The sequence below is a fragment of the Leopardus geoffroyi genome, chromosome C3 (genome assembly GCF_018350155.1).
Source record: "Leopardus geoffroyi isolate Oge1 chromosome C3, O.geoffroyi_Oge1_pat1.0, whole genome shotgun sequence".
NCBI classification, from domain to species: Eukaryota; Metazoa; Chordata; class Mammalia; order Carnivora; family Felidae; genus Leopardus; species Leopardus geoffroyi.
The window spans coordinates 38,218,811-38,236,771 of NC_059338.1; the positions used below are offsets into that span (position 1 = coordinate 38,218,811).

Sequence of the window (17,961 nt, forward strand, 5' to 3'; positions counted from 1 at the left end):
AGGATTCTCTCCCAGAGCCTCCAGAAGGAACACAGCCTTGCTGACCCGTTGTAGACTTCTGACCTTGGGAACTGTAAGATGATAGAGTGGTGTTTTTGAAAGTTATTAAGTTTATGCCAATTAGAGCAACAATAGAAAACTATTACAGTGAGTTAGACAGGTTTCCATCTGGTCCATGTTTTTGTACTTGGATTAGATAGATGATTGATTGATTGATTGATTGATAGGTAATAGAGAAAGTAATTTTGTTTTAGGTTTTTTCTATACTCAATGTTTTTGAGAATATATGCATTTGATACGTAAACATTTAGTTCATCCAGTTCAACTGCTATTTAGTATTTTGCAATGAATATATCACAGTTTATTTATGTAGTTCTCTAAAATGGGAATTAGGATATTTTTTTATTTTTCACAGCAATAAACTTCCTTGTGCATATTTCCTTACACACATACCCCCTTGTACACATATGCCAAAGGTCTACTAGAATATGTGTCTAGAATTTGTGATTCTGTCTTTAACCCGGCCTCAGATTTTAAAGTTATTAGCATATGTGCCCAGACTATTGACAAGGGCTCTCTGGGGAAGGGAATAGGATTTGAGGAAAGAATGGGGAGGAAAACCTTCACATTCACCTTAATGTTTTGATGTTTGAATTTTTTACAGGCATATATTACTATAGTGAGAAAAAAAAAAAAAACCTAGGTATTTAGGACTTAAAACAGAGGTTGAAAACCAGAGGTCCTTAGACTAGATACAGCTGGCAGACATGTTTTGCTTGACCCACACAGGTTTTTTAAAATATTGAAATATTCACTTATTTCGTATAACTATACGAAACAATAGGGTATTTCGTATAACTATCCAAAATTTCAACCTCTCTTGAAATATTGGAAGAGTTGGAAATATTGGGCCTGCATTTTCACATGGCAACAATTGTCAGGAGCAAAGTCGAGCTGATTCCCTGAGTGAAATAAGTGTTCTCTCGTTTTGCCACAGTCCTCAGTCACCTCTATTGCCTTACACCTGCCCATATTACTCATGTATTTTATCTCCTGGACTTCTGTAGGCTTTTGAGTTTGCCACCCTAGCTAGAGTTGCCAGATAAAAACCAGAACTTCCAGTTAAATTGGAACTTCAAATAAACAACAAATACTTTTTTTTTAGCATAAGTATGTCCCAAATATTGCTAAGCTCCCTGTATTTTTATTTGCTAAATCTATTGACTCTAACCCCAGGTTTCCAGCTCTTGGTAGCCTGGCCTCCCCCATTCCAACTTTATCTCTTACTGATTTTCTTTATGCTCTGGCCAAACCAGACTGCTCACCAGTTTCCTGAACATGTTGTTTGCAATCTTCTTCTGACTTGGAGATCCCACCCCTGTTTCTCTCCAGTCACCTAAGATTAAATCGGTGCTCTTTATGATCAAGTTGAAGTTCAGGCTCCTATAGAAATTTTCTCTGCCTTAGAGATCGCTTCTTCCTCCTTATGCCACAGCACTATTAGAACTCACTTAGCATTTATCACTTTGAACTGCAGTGTTACTTACTTTTTCACAGGTAAGACATCTCCCCAAGTAGATTATAACTGTTAAGTTTTTACTCATTATTGTACCCCTAATGCCTAACAAATGCTTTGTTGGTTGGTTGATAGGAGTATATAAGATGTAAGATGTACGGATAATGTATTAATGAGCTTTTCATCGCAAATTACTCCAAAACTTAGTGATTTAAAATAACAAACATTTAATCTAGTTCATGATTCTGTGGGTTGGTTGGGTGGTTCTTCTGGGCTGGGCTAGTTTGGTTGAGGCTAGATGTCTGGGCCAGCCACACTCCTACGTCTGGGGCCTCAAGTGGAATGCTGGACCAAGGGTGTGGCTGGAGCCTCTTTCCATGTGGTGCTTCTCATCCTCAATGAGAAGGGGACAGGCTTGTTCACATGGTGGTAAAGAGATCCCACCATCAAGAGCCTCTGCTGTGTCAATTTTGCGATTGTCCCATTCGCCAAATAAGGTCATTTAGCCAGGCCTGGATTCAATAGATAGAGAAATAGACTCAGAGAAACAGACTCTGCTGCTAGTGGGAAGAGGGATAGAATCACACTGCAGAGAATGCATGCAGGGGGCAAGAACAAATGGGAGGCTATTATTGCAACAATGATAATAACAATAAAATAACAATAAATAAACAATGTTAATGACAATAAAAACAATCAGATGATAATAAGAACCCAGCTTACAAAGTGCTTAGAAATTCATTTTGGGGCACCTGGGTGGCTCAGTGAGTTAAGCGTCCAACTTCGGCTCAGGTCATGATCTTACAGTTTGTGATTCGAGCCCCACATCAGGCTCTGTGCTAACAGCCCAGAGCCTGGAGCCTGTTTTGGATTCTGTGTCTCCATCTCTCTCTGCCTCTCCCCCGCTTGTGCTCTGTCTCTCTTTCTCCCTCTCAAAAATAAATAAACACTGAAACAATTTTTCTTTAAAGAAATTCATCTCAATTAAAGAAGCATGCTTATGTTCAATCTTGGTCTCTGCATATCGGTAAAACTGGACTTCTGGAATGCCAAACTCCTTCCCCCAGGGGCCTTTCCTATGCTGCTTTCTCTGCCCGGAATGCTCCTCTTCACCTCCTTGTCAGGCTAATTACTACATTTCCTTCAAGTCCTTTCCTGAAGTCACTTCCTTATGGGGAGCCTCCCCTGACTCTTCGGACCAGTCCAGGTCTCCTGTTCTGCACCCTCAGAGCACCGTGGGCGCTGCTTTTACGGGGCTCCCCACCATCGTCATCAATTACTGTGTTGGGTACTTACTTAATGTCATCTGTCCCTCTCAAAAGAAAGAGCTCTTGGGCAGAGACCGGATCTGTCTTGTTGAATCCCCAACATCTAGCACCATGCCTAGCATATAGTAGGTGCTCAGTATCAGGAGAGTAAATGACTGAATATACAAACAAATGGCCTACAGTTTGCTCAGTGTAGAAGAGACCTGTTCAGAGCACCCTGAACTCTGTCAGGGTGGAAGTCATGGGAAACTGCAGTCGGTTGGGGAGATGAGAATGGGTTGCACAAAGTCATCCAAGAACAACTCAGGGCCAAATAAAGATTTAAATGCCAGCTGCTAGACTGTAATTGCTGTGGGAGATGAGGAAGAAGATATCAGGACAGGATGGGTGGTTATAGAAGGCTTCACATGGGAACTAGGCCCAGGGAAGGAACAGGACTTGGATGTGATGAAATTAGGGAAGGAGGCTAATAAGTCAAGGTCATGAGTTTGAGCCTCTGTGGCTCCAGTTATACTGGTATCTTCATAAGCTATTACTCACAAGGAGAATGAGTGAGGATGGTTGGGCAGAGCCAATCCCACTGTCACTGAAACGTCCCTAGAAGATTATGTTTCAAAGGACATTGCAAAGTTGAGAGTTGTCCACACACATAAAAAACAGCCCATTCAGAACTCAGACTCCTCTGAGCCAGTAAAAGGGAACAACAGTAAACATCTGCTTCTGCTCTTCTGGAAACACTGTGGTCTAGATGCTCTCTCTTTTTTTCTTCCTCTCTTTCATGGTTAACTATTTATTATGACAACTTCTGAACATAAACAAAGAAGAAGGGTACAAGAAACCCCATCCCCAACTTCAAAATGCATCCATACTTTGCCATATTTCTTTCATCTCTCTCCCTCTCCAACCCTTTTTTTTTCCCCTGAAGCATTTTAAAGCAAATCCCAGATACAGTGTCATAACCCTCCTAAATAATTCAGTATGCATCTCTAAAAGAAATAAGGGCATTTTTTTTTTACATAACCACAATACCTTTCACATGCACAGCAAAATAAGGCATAATTCCTCAGTATCATTTAATACCCAGTCCATATTTAATGTTTCTTGATCATCTGAGACATATCTTTTTACCGTTAGTTTATTTGAATTGGGATCTAAACAAAGTCCACACATTAATTTGGTCAACATGCCTCTTAAATCTCTTTTAATCTAGACTACTGTTAAATTAATTAAACAAGAAGGCCATTAGACTGATGTGGCTCTAATTCCCTGGCAGCCTACGAAAGCAAGCCCAAATCTAAGCCTGTAAATGCCTCAAGGTTATGAAATCAAAATGCTAAGGACAACCAGTTACAGTCAACTAGGCTTTAAGCTACAGTCAATCAAATAATTTTCTCTCTCTGTTTTTGTACTTTCTGTACATAAATCTTTCCTCTGACTCCTGTTGGTGGAGCACTCCTAACCACTTCTGGTTTGGTGCTACATAATCTGACTTGATCTTTGCTTAGATAAACTCCTCAAAATTTTAATATGCCTCAGTTTATCTTGTAACACTATGGATGTTCTCTTTGAATGGACATCTCTTTGCTGACAACCCACCTTAGCCTCGCCGCCTTTCTCTCTCTCCTGGATGGGCAGGGAGCTGAAAGATTAAGATTCCCATATGAGGAGAGGGTGGGAGGGATGGAGTGAGTATCAGCATCCTTAATCTTATGAAAAAAAAAAAATTCTAATTGGCTTTGGAGGGAGCAGATTAAAATAAGAGACTCTTAAAAAACTGGAGCTGGCCTGCATGTTCTCTTAACATTTATGAATGAGAGGAATTTATGGAGATGTTAAGAGTCTGATTCCTGTGCTCGCTTCAGCAGCACCTATACTAAGAGTCTGATTCCTAAGGGCAAGAAAGGGAGGGTAAGTGAAAGGAAATCTGGTTGAATCTGAGGAACAACATAGAAACACAGGCAGGACCAGCTACCTCATTTGCAGGGCTCTGTGCAAAGTAGAGGTCCCAGTCCCCTTATTCTAAAGTATTAGGAATGCGGGGGCGGGGGCTGGGTGGTTCAGTCAGTTAAGCATCCAACTCTTGGTTTCATCTCAGGTCATAATCTCATAGTTTGTGAGTTCAAACCCTGCATTGGGCCCTGCACTGATAGTGGGGAGCCTGCTGGGATTCATTCTCTCTGCCTCTCCTGCGTGTTCCCTCTCTTGGGAAAAAAAAAAAAAAAAAAAAAAAAAAAGTATCAAGAATTCCAAGATGGCAGCAGAGAGGCAGAAGAACATTAAACCAAGCACAGGTCCTTCTGAGCACAGGGACCTGTGTGAGTACATAGCCACATGCCCCCATGAAGCTGGCCCTGACATAGTCCAGGCCCAGGGAGGGGTTCTACAAGGCAATGCTTTACCAAGCTGTGTCTCATTTGCATTTCAGAGACATGCAAAGGCCATGGGAAACATTTCCACATTTGGTAGCCACTGCCAGCATCTCAGACTTAGCAGGATGCTTATGGGTGGTGAATGGCTTCTGGAAGGTCACAGAGATCAGCACTACATAGCTCTCAAATCGTGGATAGTGATGGGTCTGGATCCTTAGATGCTGGTCTGCGTGAGCACAGGCTCTAGAGTCAGAGTGCCTGGCTACATATCCAGACTCTATCATTTATTGGTCACTGTGAAACCTTGGTCAAGTTGCTTGACCTCTCTGTGCTTTAGTTTCCTCATCTATAAAATGGGGCTAATAAAAGTACCTACCTCATAGAGTTGAGAATTAAGTTAGTTGATATTTGCTGGACTGTGGCAAGCATTATATGTGTTTGTTAAAATAAATCCAGGGGCTAGAGTTGGAAGGGTCCAGACAGAGCTCTGGTAGCCGTGCTACCTGCAGGACAAAGACGGACTGTGATCTTCTTAAAGAAGAAAGCTGTGCCTGGCATCCTCATTCTTCTTCCCAACAATTTACATAATGGTCATCCACTCAGTAAGTATTTATTCGGCACCTACTATGTGCCAGGCACTTACTGAGTGGAGAGCGAGCCACACGTGGTCCTTGTCCTTCTGGTGCTAGTCGTCTAGAATAGGGAGGGCTCCACATGCAAAGTCAAGTCCTGCCTGGGTCTGGCACCAGGCCTGGCTCTAGATCCTCCACCTGTAGCCCACCACCAAGGCAGTTCAGAAGCTAGTGAGCAAGACTTGACTTCAGTATCCTGATTCCTTATTATTAATCTGCTATGTGATATTCTGTTTTTACTAAGTCCCTGCCTGACAATTCAGCATTCCTTTTGTAAGATCCAATAGTTTATTCCCTGCCCCAGGACCTAGATTCCCAGCTTGAGGTCCCCTACCTGTTAAGTCCCAAGATGCTGTTAGCCTCCTGGCTGTTTGCCTAGGAGAAGCTCCCAGGTTCTTAGACTAGGTTGAGCCCACCTTTGGTTAAGCATAATTATGTCACATTGGCCTTCCCAGGCTGGCCTGGACCTACTGTGTGTCCACCTATCCAGTAAATAGTCTTACACTTTGCCCTTTTGTTCTCAACTTCTGGCTACTCCTTGAATCTGAACAGGTGTATGGCTTTGGATTCCCATATCACCAGTGTTCAATTCCAGGATATGAAGAATATGGGCAAGACAGGCTGTTAGAGGGAGCCTTTACCAATGTCAGTCTGACACTGACACCAGAGTCCTTTCCATCAACTAACAAATATTTGGCTACCAAGGACTTTGAGGGGCAGTTTGTGTTGGGATGGCTATGGAGGGTAAGACAGGGTCATGGAGGTAGAGGAAGAATGGTGATAGAGACACCAGCTGCTTTCCTGTTGGCCTGTTCCAACCCTGAGGTCACTTTGATGCTGTTCCAGCCAGCAGCCCAGGAACCCTGTCTAGCACACCACTGTCCTAGCTAAAGGCCTCCAGGCAACTGGGCTCTTCAGGTAGTTGGTGATACAAAGAAGTGGCAGGTTTAGAAGCTAAGTGAGAGTTTTTCTACATATCCTTCTCCTTCCCCAGATCTGCATTTCAGAACTAATGAAATGGTGAGGCTAAAAAAAAAAAAAAAACACAAAAAAAGTTTCTCCAAGGTCACTTTGAAAGAAGCAATGTATATAAATTTCGCCCTTAGGGCCACAGAGCTACTGGTCCTGTTGATGAAGTGTTATTGGAACAGCAGAGAACCAGTCACTGAAGGGATTACCTCCAGAAAATCAGAGAGGACTTCGACGTGTAAACCTGAATCCTTTGGTCCTGGGAAGGGAAGCAGCCCAGCCTGGGAAGAAGCCAAGCAGAACAGGCGATGGAGAAGGTGGCCACGGCGCAGGGCCAGGACTTTTTATCCTATTAGCCCATGGCTTCCCAGCAACTTCTGAACAGAAGCATTCATCTTACAGAAATGCTGGGCTTCTTAAAAGGGGATAAATGAAGTCAGTCTTTTGGCTACATTTTCTCTATAAACTAAGACCTTGTAACAATTGATGTTTTTAAACAATTTTAAGCTTTAACACAATTGATGTTGATGTCTTAAAGGACCGGTTGACAAATTAATTCAACAATACTTCCTAAACAAAACCAAAGGCTGGTTGGGGAAGGGAGGGAGTAAGAAGTGTGACTTCCTGAAACCATATTATAGTGTAGAAGGATAAATTTTTTCAATCCTAGAAAATACAAAAAAATATATATATTTAGGAAGAAAGAAGTAACAATTTACAGACAATATAGGATATAAAGTTCTGAGGTGGCAGGAATGTTTCTCCTCGGGTATCTGGGAAGACTTGGGAAAGGCAGAATTTGAGCCTGGCCTTGCTGGTTCGGGAGGATCTAGATTTCTTCCACGTGATAAAGCACCTACTGGGTGTCAGGCACTGTGCTAAGAATTGGAACACAATGATGAGCACTGTGTGGGCTCTGTCCTCAAGGAAAGACTTACTGTCTATGTGGGCAGCAGGTGTGGGAACAGAGGACGAAGCAGAGCCCTGGAAAAGGTGTGATATTGGAAGGTGGCTAGGGAAGTAAGCTGGGGGCATGGAGTGTGTGTGTGTGTATGTGTGTGTGTGTGTGTGTGTGTGTGTGGCATCTGATGTATGGAGAGAGAGAAAGAGAGATAGAGAAAGGTAGTTCTGGATGGGCTCCATTGAGGTTGTAACATTTGAGTTGAGTCTTGAAGCTTCTGTGTACTCTATGGACTCAGAGGAATGGCATTCTAGACAGGGGGAACAGTGAATGAGAAGGCATGGACAGAGGCCACTTAGTAAAGACAGGGTGAGAATTTACAGAAGTCTGCATAACTGGAACAAAGGATGCGTGTGGGCTGTGATAGCAGTTGAGTCTGGGAAAAGGAGGCAGGAGAAAGATCCTGAAGGCCTTGAGTGCCAAAGAGTGTGTGATTTTATCATGTGGGGGATCTGGGGCCAGCCATATTTTTAAGTAGGAGAGGGGTGGGTTCGTGTTTACCTTTAGAAATATCATGGAGAGAATGGAGTCTTGGAGCTCAGAGAAGCAGGAGGAAGGGGACCAGTTCTGGGGGTTAGTGGGTTGGGCGGGAGGCACTGAGGCGTATAAGCAAGGAAATGGCAGCATCTCATGGGATGCTCACAGCTGGGTGGTGTGCAAGATGGGTTTAAGGCAAGAGAACTATCTGGGTTGAGGAAGACCGTTAGGGGAAATGCCCCATGAAAGTCATTTATTTAAAAAAATTTTTTAAGTTTATTTATTTATCCTGAGAGATACAGAGATAGCATGAGTGGGGAAGGGGCAGAGAGAGAGGGAGAGACAGAGAATCCTAAGCAGGCTCCACACTGCCAACACAGAGCCCGTCATGGGGCTCCAACTCACGAAATCATGAGATCATGTCCTGAACTGAAACCAAGAGTCGGACGCATAACCAACTGAGCCACCCAGGCACCCTGAAAGCCATTTATTTTAACAAATACTTTTCCATTGTTCCATTTCTTCCCGGAGGAGCACCTTTCATTTTGGAATTTTTAAAATAGCTGTCATTTCTGTAGCTTTCCAAGGTTTGGGTAATGATTTCCTTTTTCTCTCAGTTGAAATGGATTCTGCTTCACAGGAATCATCAGAGTTGACTTCAACTTTTTGTCTTCTGAGGGCTGTTTCAGAGTCCCTTGTTCAGGACTGAGGGAAAGTCTGTGATTGTCACAATGCTGTGAAGTTTCTAGAAATATGTACTGAAATCAGTTGGCACAATTGTGTTTATTTAAAAAAAATAAATTTCCCAGGGGCAGTCCCCAAATTCTGTATAAGGCGACCTTTTGCCTCGCTGTATAAATGGTTAGAACTGTAGAAATACTTAGAACTAGACAGATGTTTTCTGAGGTAGATCTGTCCTCACAGGAAAAACTGGGCTGTAAGAAAAGGGCACTGAAGGAAGTGACTTTTGTTCTAATGCCAAATCCCTGGGAGACTGGTGTTTGCAAAGTTTACATCCTTTTGACTTTTTACATGATTTCTCTAACTCTTACATTTCATACACCAAGAGCAAAATAGAACTTGACCCTGGCTTACTACATGGTGAGTCTGCCAGGCCGGCCATGCAATGGGCTAGTTAGTCAGGAGACTGGAGCAGAGAGCAAGTAAGGTCGAGGTCATGGTTGAAACTCCTACAGAAGCCTATTGGCTGGGTACATCCTGGCCTCCACTCTCTGGCTCCGGTCCTAAGGGGGTAGCAAGGGGTAACAATGACTCAACAGAGCCCAGTCTCACTCTCTTAAATTGCCTTGCATGTCCTCAATGGTGGGTCAGTAATAGGAACTTCAGACATAAGGAGACCTTGATTAAGAAACCATTGGGGGGGGCGCCTGGGTGGCGCAGTCGGTTAGGCGTCCGACTTCAGCCAGGTCACGATCTCGCGGTCCGTGAGTTCGAGCCCCGCATCAGGCTCTGGGCTGATGGCTCAGAGCCTGGAGCCTGTTTCCGATTCTGTGTCTCCCTCTCTCTCTGCCCCTCCCCCGTTCATGCTCTGTCTCTCTCTGTCCCAAAAATGAATAAACGTTGAAAAAAAAAAATTAAAAAAAAAAAAAAAAAAGAAACCATTGGGAAGAAACGACCATTTTCTATCTCAGCTCTGATTTTTTTTCAGGCTTCTGTAGTGATATGGGGTGGTGTTAATTGTTGCACCTTTTCTACTAAACAGAAAATACTTTGCTGCTCCAGACAGAAATACCTGCCTAACGTCTTTAATTTGCCCCCAAACAGTTGAGGGTGCATAGGGTTGGGCCATGCTTCCATTCCCCATTTTCTCTTTCTCTGCCCTTTGCTCCACCAATGGCCTCTCCTTCCCTGGGAGCCCCCCGGAAGACCCTTCTTTCTATCAAAGCAGGAAAGGCTCTTACAATGGTTGTTTGTACTCACAGGTTGACAGATTGCCCTTCCGGCAATGATTTCTGTAACCATGACTTCAACTAGACATTGCATTTCAAAGTATTTCCTGGGAGGCCGTGGATAGAGAGTGGTGGTTAAAAGTGGGTAGTCTGAAACCAGATCACAGCCAGGCTGGGATCTGGTGCTGACACTTACCAGCTATGTGACGTGAGATCAGTACTTCACCTTGCCAAGCCTCGGTTCCCCTCTCTGTAAAGAAAAATCCGGAATGCAGTGTTGCTGTAAGGACTCAAGGAGAAAACCTGCTTTAGCTCGGAATTCCCTGGCACGTGATAAATATTAGCTATGATTATTTATTGGCTAATTGACACACAAATGGCTTTATTCTACTGAAGTCCTTAGTATAACAGTGAGCAAGTAGTGAGAATCTTCTCAGTTTTTTTACAATGAGAAGCTTCGAACATGTAGAAAAGTTGAAAGAATAGTGCAATTGACGCGCAAACCCTTCTCCTTAATTCTACAATTACTTATTCCACAATTGTTTACATTTTGCTGTCCATATATATTTTTCTTAACCATTTCATAGTATGGGGTACACAGGACCTCTAAATACTTCAACACATATCTCTTGAAAAAATAAGGATATTAATGAATAAGGTTATTCACAATCATCTTTATCACACTTAGGAAAATTAATGATAATCACCTTAATCACCTCATTCCAGTCCATGTACCATTTTCCAAAATGTTATGTGTCCTCTAGTAGATTTTTTTTTCAAACAAGATCCAATCAAAATTCTTTTGAGTTTGGTCGAAATGTCTCTTTGTTCTCTTTTGATCTAGAGCAGTAGGTGTGTGGAAACTTAAAAACCACATCGTTACTGAAATCAGCTACATGAAAGGGTTGGCTGCCAGATAGGAACGTCCACAGCTTCCACCGAACCCCCCTGGCCCTGGCACTTTGCATACTGACACAGGCTCTGTGATATGACCGCATTGGTGGTTTGTCGAACAATAACTTGAGGTTAGGGACTTTTAATATTTCCTTCATATTCCCATCACCTGCACTGTACCCGACACAACAGATGGTCAATAAAAGTGGATGGAGGGAAAAGAAGCAGAGAGGGAAGCAGGGAAAAAGAGGGGAGGAAGAAGGCTGGCCCAGGGAGGCATCTGCATCCATGCCTGGTAGGTGCCCAGGGGAGGACAATCTGATCTCCCGGAAGCACCCATTCTCCTTTGATTCGGGGAGGACAATCCTCTGCTGTGGCATGTGCCTTCCTCCCTCTTGTGCTCCTTTTCCGCATCTCCCACCTTCCTCACCTGAACACTAGGTGGGCTCATGTCAGACTTCCTGCTAACTCTAGTTTAATCTCTTCCTCTATTTCCAGGGACTAGATTAGCACTCGACAGTGTTTAAAAAGTAATCTATTTATCTTTTATCTTAATGTATCTTCTCCTACAACCACACTCACTTTTTCCAGTACTCCCCTCCCACATGATTTCCACCTTCAGTAATGAAATTCCTGACCACAGAGTGAATCATGGGGAATACACACTCTTTGTTCAGAGAGATTTCATGGTGTTAATAAGGAGGCATGCTCTGATGAAACGAGAGGACCCAGATGGATTAGTTCCCAAAGCCAAGAGGAGTTGTCCTCCAAACAGAACCAACAAAGTTTAGCTTAGGCTTCACGGTCAAACTATTACTTCTAGTTGGTGGAGAGAGAACAGTGACCGAAATGACTGGAATAAACCAAAGTTTGTAGAGCAAGCTTTCTCCAGACCTCATATCTAATCCATCTCTAAAATTCCAAGGTAGACACAGGCAGAGAAGATATAGATAATGAATTCAAGAAACTCAAGATTATCTGCATGGCGTACTGACTAATCTTCATTCCAGGCTGATCTCGTTGATATGCTTCTCTGTCACCTCTCTTTGCTGAGCAGTTGGCTTCTATTCAAAGTACACAAGGCCATTTAATTATTAATCTGAGCAAAACAGTATTAGGAAAGTTAATCTGTTGAGTGTGTCTGTATGTGTACACTTGCGGATACTTTCTTGATTATCTGACTTTTTTGTTTTGCTGTTTACCTCTCTGGGCCCCTTCTTCTCTCCATTTGTGGAGAGATCAATAAGGTTGTTATGACCAACAAGGAACTCCTAAGAATTTGTTGGTCCTTCTTCCCCTCTCCTTGGATGTGTGTGGAAATGTTTGTCAGCTGTGGGGGATTCATGTACACAAGAAGTGACTGACCTTGACCTTTGAATGGACTCGGTGTCTGTGACCAGGAAAAAGTGCAGTGTTTGTGTTTGATGATGGTTTTATGCCCTGATGTCAGTAGAGAGTACTTTATAGGGCTTGCTGATGGCCAAGGGCTCTGGGAAACATAATGATTATTTAGCCAACTATTTTAATGAGTCTCTATAAACTCACTCCATTTTTATGTTAATAACAGGGAGGGAAACATTGGAAGATTAAATATAGAGGAGGGTGGGTTATAGCTTCATTGCTCAGGGCTATTGGGAATTCTATAGATTTAAGTCCATCCTATTCTCATTATTTTTTTCTTCCCATACCTCTCATCCTGTCTTATTCTTCCTTCCTTTCTTCCTTTCTTCATCTTTCTTGCTTCCTATCTTTCCCTTCCTTCCTTCTTCTTTCTTTCTACAACATTTATTGCATTCTTACTATGTATTAAACACAGTGCTAAATACTGGGGATACAGAGATGAATTACACATGGCCCTAGACCTCCTGGAACTTGGTTTACTGGGGGAGGCAGACAGAGACACAAGTCATTCCAGTGTAATGGGTAATAATAGGGGTAAATTTAGTGGAGGGGCCCTTGGCTTGGGAAGGAAGGCAGGAAACTTCCTGAAAGAGATAATTGGGTGATTGACTAGGAGAGGAGCAGGGCCCAAGGCCAAGCCATTCATATGCTTTAAGAGCATTGGACAAAGGAATTGGGATGAAAGAATTTGGGGATGTGGGTCTTTCATGGATGGATGACAACCGATTTTGATGTCATGGGGTATGGTTAGGGTAGGGTAGAAATGATACCTTCTTCTACTCTGGTAACGTACAGGTGACCCATCCATGAAGTACTGGGTATGTTCCAAGGGGCCTGCTCAGATGGCTGACCCCAGGGAATCCTGGAAGAAATGAAAGCTAACATGAAGGAGAGATGACCCTTGAAGGCCAGTGCATGATATGTGCTCAGGGGTGAAGTGTCATATAAGGGGAAGCAGGCAGGTAGGGGTCAAGAGGTATGGATGAAGATCAGTGCTCACCAGGGTGGAACAGTGGGAGTCAGAGAGGTGGAGGAGATCTCCTGGCCTCCTGACAAACAAGTCCTACCTTCTGCTACAAATTTTACCAGGAGCTCAGGATTCAGGAGGAGTTCTTCCAGCCAGTAGTCAGATAAGTGGCCACATTTGTTCTTAGGGTCTCCAAGGGCAGAGCCCTATCTGGGCTGTTCCATGAGATACAGGAAGCAGGAGACCTTTTATAAACTCAAGAAGGTAATAAGGCATCTACTGAGGAAATTTAATCCTGTTTCTTGGTAGAAAGAGTATATATGAGCCAGAAAGACTTAAATACCATGTCCAATAATAGCAACTGCAGTGATAGTAATAGCCATCATATATTTCATGTCTACTCTGTAGCAGGGCACTTCATATATTATTTATTTTAACCATCACATGACTTAAAATGATATGTGATGATAGAAGTTCTTACAATTGCCTCCATTTCATAGATGGGGAAATCAGAGGTTGGAGAGGTCATAGGTAGCAAGCCCTAAAGTCTCATTTGAACCCATATCATTCTAACTCTAGAGCTCCTGATCCAAACTGCTTTCCTTACTGTGAATAAATAGTGCAGCTCATCTTTGGCCTGAAATGGAGTGCAGACACCCTAGGGACTGATGAACTATATTTCTACTGCACTACTAGTTGTTATGAAGATGCATAACTTTTAACTTTTTATTTCTCTAGTATAGTCTTAGTATACTTAAAAAAATACTAGTATTAGCCAAGAACATATCATTTCAGGGGGAAAAATACAGATTTGAAAACAGCCACTCTGAAGTCTATTACATTGGTAGTTGTTATGGACTGAACATCTGTGTCCTCCACCAAATTCATACTTTGAAGTCCTTATCCCCAATGTGATGGTATTTGGAGATGGGGCCTTAGGGAGGCCACTAGGTTGAGATGTTGCCACGATGGTAGGGTCCCATGATGGGATTAATGCCTTTATAAGAAGAAGAAAGAGACACCAAAGCTCTTTCTTTTTTTTTTTTTTTTTTCAACTTTTTTTTTTATTTATTTTTTTTGGGACAGAGAGAGACAGAGCATGAACAGGGGGAGGGGCAGAGAGAGAGGGAGACACAGAATCGGAAACAGGCTCCAGGCACTGAGCCATCAGCCCAGAGCCTGACGCGGGGCTCGAACTCACGGACCGCGAGATCGTGACCTGGCTGAAGTCGGACGCTTAACCAACTGCGCCACCCAGGTGCCCCCAAAGCTCTTTCTTGATGTACACACGCTGATGAGTGGCCACGTAAGGACATAATGAAAAAGTGGCTATCTATAAGACAGGAAGAATGACGTCACCAAGAACTGAATGTGCCAGCACCTTGATCTTGGACTTCCCAGCCTCTATAACTGTGAGAAGATAGATGTCTGTTGTGTAAGCCTCCCAGGCTATAGTATTTTGTTATAGCAGCCCAGATGGATCAAATCAATAGTTGATATCAGCATCTGGGTGGACATGTTCCTCCGCATGTGTGTGTCCGTGCAGTAAATCCTCTTTGAGGGTTGCTTACCTTATCTTGAGACCCCTCACTCCCCACCTGAGATTTGGGTGTTCTTTTTCTTATTTATATTTATGAATAATTTATGCATAATGACTTTTACAAATCCTTCTAGGGAAAATCTATGAGTTGCCTTTGGATTCTTCAACAGATGCGATGTTGGGTGCTACCACCATCTGTAGCCCCCAGATGAATGAACAGGGTGGTATGTAGGTGGTTCTGGCCCAGGGAGGAAAGCTAGGATCTATACAAACCACTGGACTACCTGCCTCACTCCTTGCTCTGGGTGTCTCTGATGGGCCTGAGGGAGACATACCTCAAGAGTATGGCAGCTGCAGTCCCTTTGAACACAAACCAGACTCTCAAGCTGTGTGGTCTCCCAGGAATTTGCTACAGGGAGTCTGGTGTGTGTTGGGAGGGACTTCAGCTATAGTACCCTTGAGGTTGTGGAGAAACATATCCTGTAAAAACAGACGAGTGGAGAGCTGTGACTTGGGAGGGGGAACATCACGCCTCCAACTTCCTTAGCAACCAGGTCCCCCTCTGCAGAGGGGCCTCACCGCTTCTCAACTGGAGTTGGCCCATGAAATCCTCAAGTGGAAGGAATCTGCAAAGGTCATTTAGTCGAGGGCTTCTCGGTCTGTGAGGTACATGTGTTTCACCTGGGAATTTTGTGGGGGTGGAAGGATTCGTATTGAGTAGGTCAAGGATGGGGCCAGAGAGTCAGCATCTTTAACAAGCTCCCCAGTGAGGCCGATGCTGCTTCTGGGGATCACACTTTGAATGACAAGGATTTACTCTATCCTTCTGTGTCAAGGTAGGCTGAATTTCAGTGATCATCTCGGTCAAATAAGAATCCATTCTGCTGCGGCGAAGGAAATTCTCTTGTCTAGCAGCTCTCTTACCTTGTAGAAGTTCTTACTCAGCGAGGCCAAATCGCTTTACGCAAGTCAGTTGAGGCCATTTTGTCAGATTCTGCTCTCCGTAGAGATACAGATTCAAAGTAAGTAGCCCTCTCTCATATCACAATCCTCAGTTATTTAAAGACTACTAAGTCAGATCTATTTTTAAGAGCACCGCTTCTCCCTCTGTCCTTACACCTGCATTATCCACTTTGGTCAGGAGGAGTGAAACTATTGGGGCATATTTGGCAGAGGAACCGGCATTTGGAAGCGTCATGGGGGGCTGCTCACCCAGTCAGAGGGCCCTCACGCAGCCAGATACTATCCACTCTCCATTCTTTTTAATAAAGGGGATGGCAGAATTTATGCAAATTAATATCTGACGAGAAGATGAAAATCCCTAACTTTTAGCCTCACCACTTATCAGGACATGGTCACGGTGTTGTTCGCAGGTAACAAGTGACCTAGTCTAGCAAAAGACATTTTCTCTTTTCTCCCTGGCTTTTTATTTCTCCCACTGGCAGACTTGGAAGCAAGGATTCAGTCATTTGCCACAGCCACGCAAAGGACCCCGAATAACCCACAATGTGAAGGAGAGATAGTAGATTGCATTTTCAGTATCCAGTAATTTGCGAAGTCTCTTCTGCCCCTGTTTTAATTCCCCTGAACTCTGTTTCCTGTCTGCCATCAGCTGTCTGCACCTTTGTGTGACTAAATCAATGTGTTTCCTCTCTCAGGGGTACTTGTATCTTTTTTTAATATTTATTTATTTATTTTAAAAGAGAGAGAGAGAGAGAATGTGAACAGGGGAGAGACAGAGAGAGAGAGGGAGAGAGAGAATCTCAAGCAGGCTCCTCTCTGTCAGCGCAGAGCCCGACGCGGGGCTCAGTCTCACAAACTGTGAAATCTGAACCGAGATCAAGAGTCAGATGCTTAACCCACTGAGCCACCCAGGCGAGGGGCGCTTGTATATTTAAACTCTTCTCTCTGAGTAAGGAATGAGAAAATGTATCCTTTATCACAGAGGCTAATGGTCTCCTGGTGACAGGTTATGTTATATACCCCCTCGAATGGCCTCATGGGATTCCTGCAGCCATTGCCCACACTAAAGATGCCACAGTCTACGGGTTCACGCTGATATCCTAGAGGAGGGACAGACTCTTCCAGTAGAATGTGAGGCTTCCAGCAGAACCTGTGCAAGTTGCAGGTTTCCAGAGAGCAAGAGTATCCAGAAGTCTACCATCACCCCAACCCCACCCTCTGCAGAACATCCTTTGTCATTTTAAGAAGGTAAAACGAGACAGCCAGTGCGGGGGACGAGATGGCAACTTCTGGTTTATTCTGACAGCCAGTGTGTAGGGAGCTTTGTGTGGGGAATATGACTCACTAGCCTCGGTCATGACTCTGAGCCCAGGATTCACAAGTGTTCCAAAGTTAGCAACCAACCTTGTACGCCCACAGAGTAGTAAGACGCTTCCCATTGAAAACACTCAACCAGTGGGGAAATACATGGAGAAAGAGAAGGTTAAAGGAGCTGTGGATTATTATAGTTTTTTCAGTAAGCCTGGAAAATCTTTCTAGAGAATATAGTCTTCTCTGCTTCACCATTTACTACCCTATTCATCCAGCCATTCAAAAAGTTTTTACTGGAAGATTCCCAATGCTTAGCACTGTTCTGGATGTGAGGGAGGCAGCAATAATAAAGGAGTCCTTTCTCTCATGGAAATCACAATACAGTGGGGAAACCATGGGAGAATGATTTCATCTCTTATAGTTTCCTCATCTACAAAATGGGGATAATACTGCTTCATTGGATAAGGTGTGTAAAACAGTCATCAGGGTGCCTGACCTCAGCAGACATTTACCTAATGTTAGCTGCCAGCTTCTGTTGAGGAACAACTGACGTGTGATTAAGATCATCGGTGTCCTGGGGGCACCTGGGTGGCTCAGTCAGTTAAGCATCAGACTTCGGCTCGGGTCATGATCTTGTGGTTTGTGGGTTTGAGCCCCATGTCAGGCTCAGAGCCTGGAGCCTGCTTCGGATTCTGTGTCTCCCTCTCTCTCAGCCCCTCCCCCACTCATGCTCTCTCTCAAAAATAAATTAAACATAAAAAAATTTTTTAAAAAATCACCACT

At 43.6% G+C, this 17,961-nt stretch overlaps 2 long non-coding RNA genes across 2 annotated transcripts in view; one reads left to right on the plus strand and one right to left on the minus strand.

The window, feature by feature from the left end:
• Positions 1–17,961, plus strand: part of LOC123584861 — a 59,440-nt gene that overhangs the window by 30,352 nt on the left and 11,127 nt on the right. The window lies entirely within an intron of this gene.
• LOC123584862 lies at positions 577–16,498 on the minus strand. The gene is made up of 3 exons (XR_006705711.1): positions 15,829–16,498; positions 10,299–10,352; positions 577–2,028 (listed from the first exon to the last, which is right to left on the minus strand). It is a non-coding gene; the product is annotated as an uncharacterized LOC123584862 (long non-coding RNA).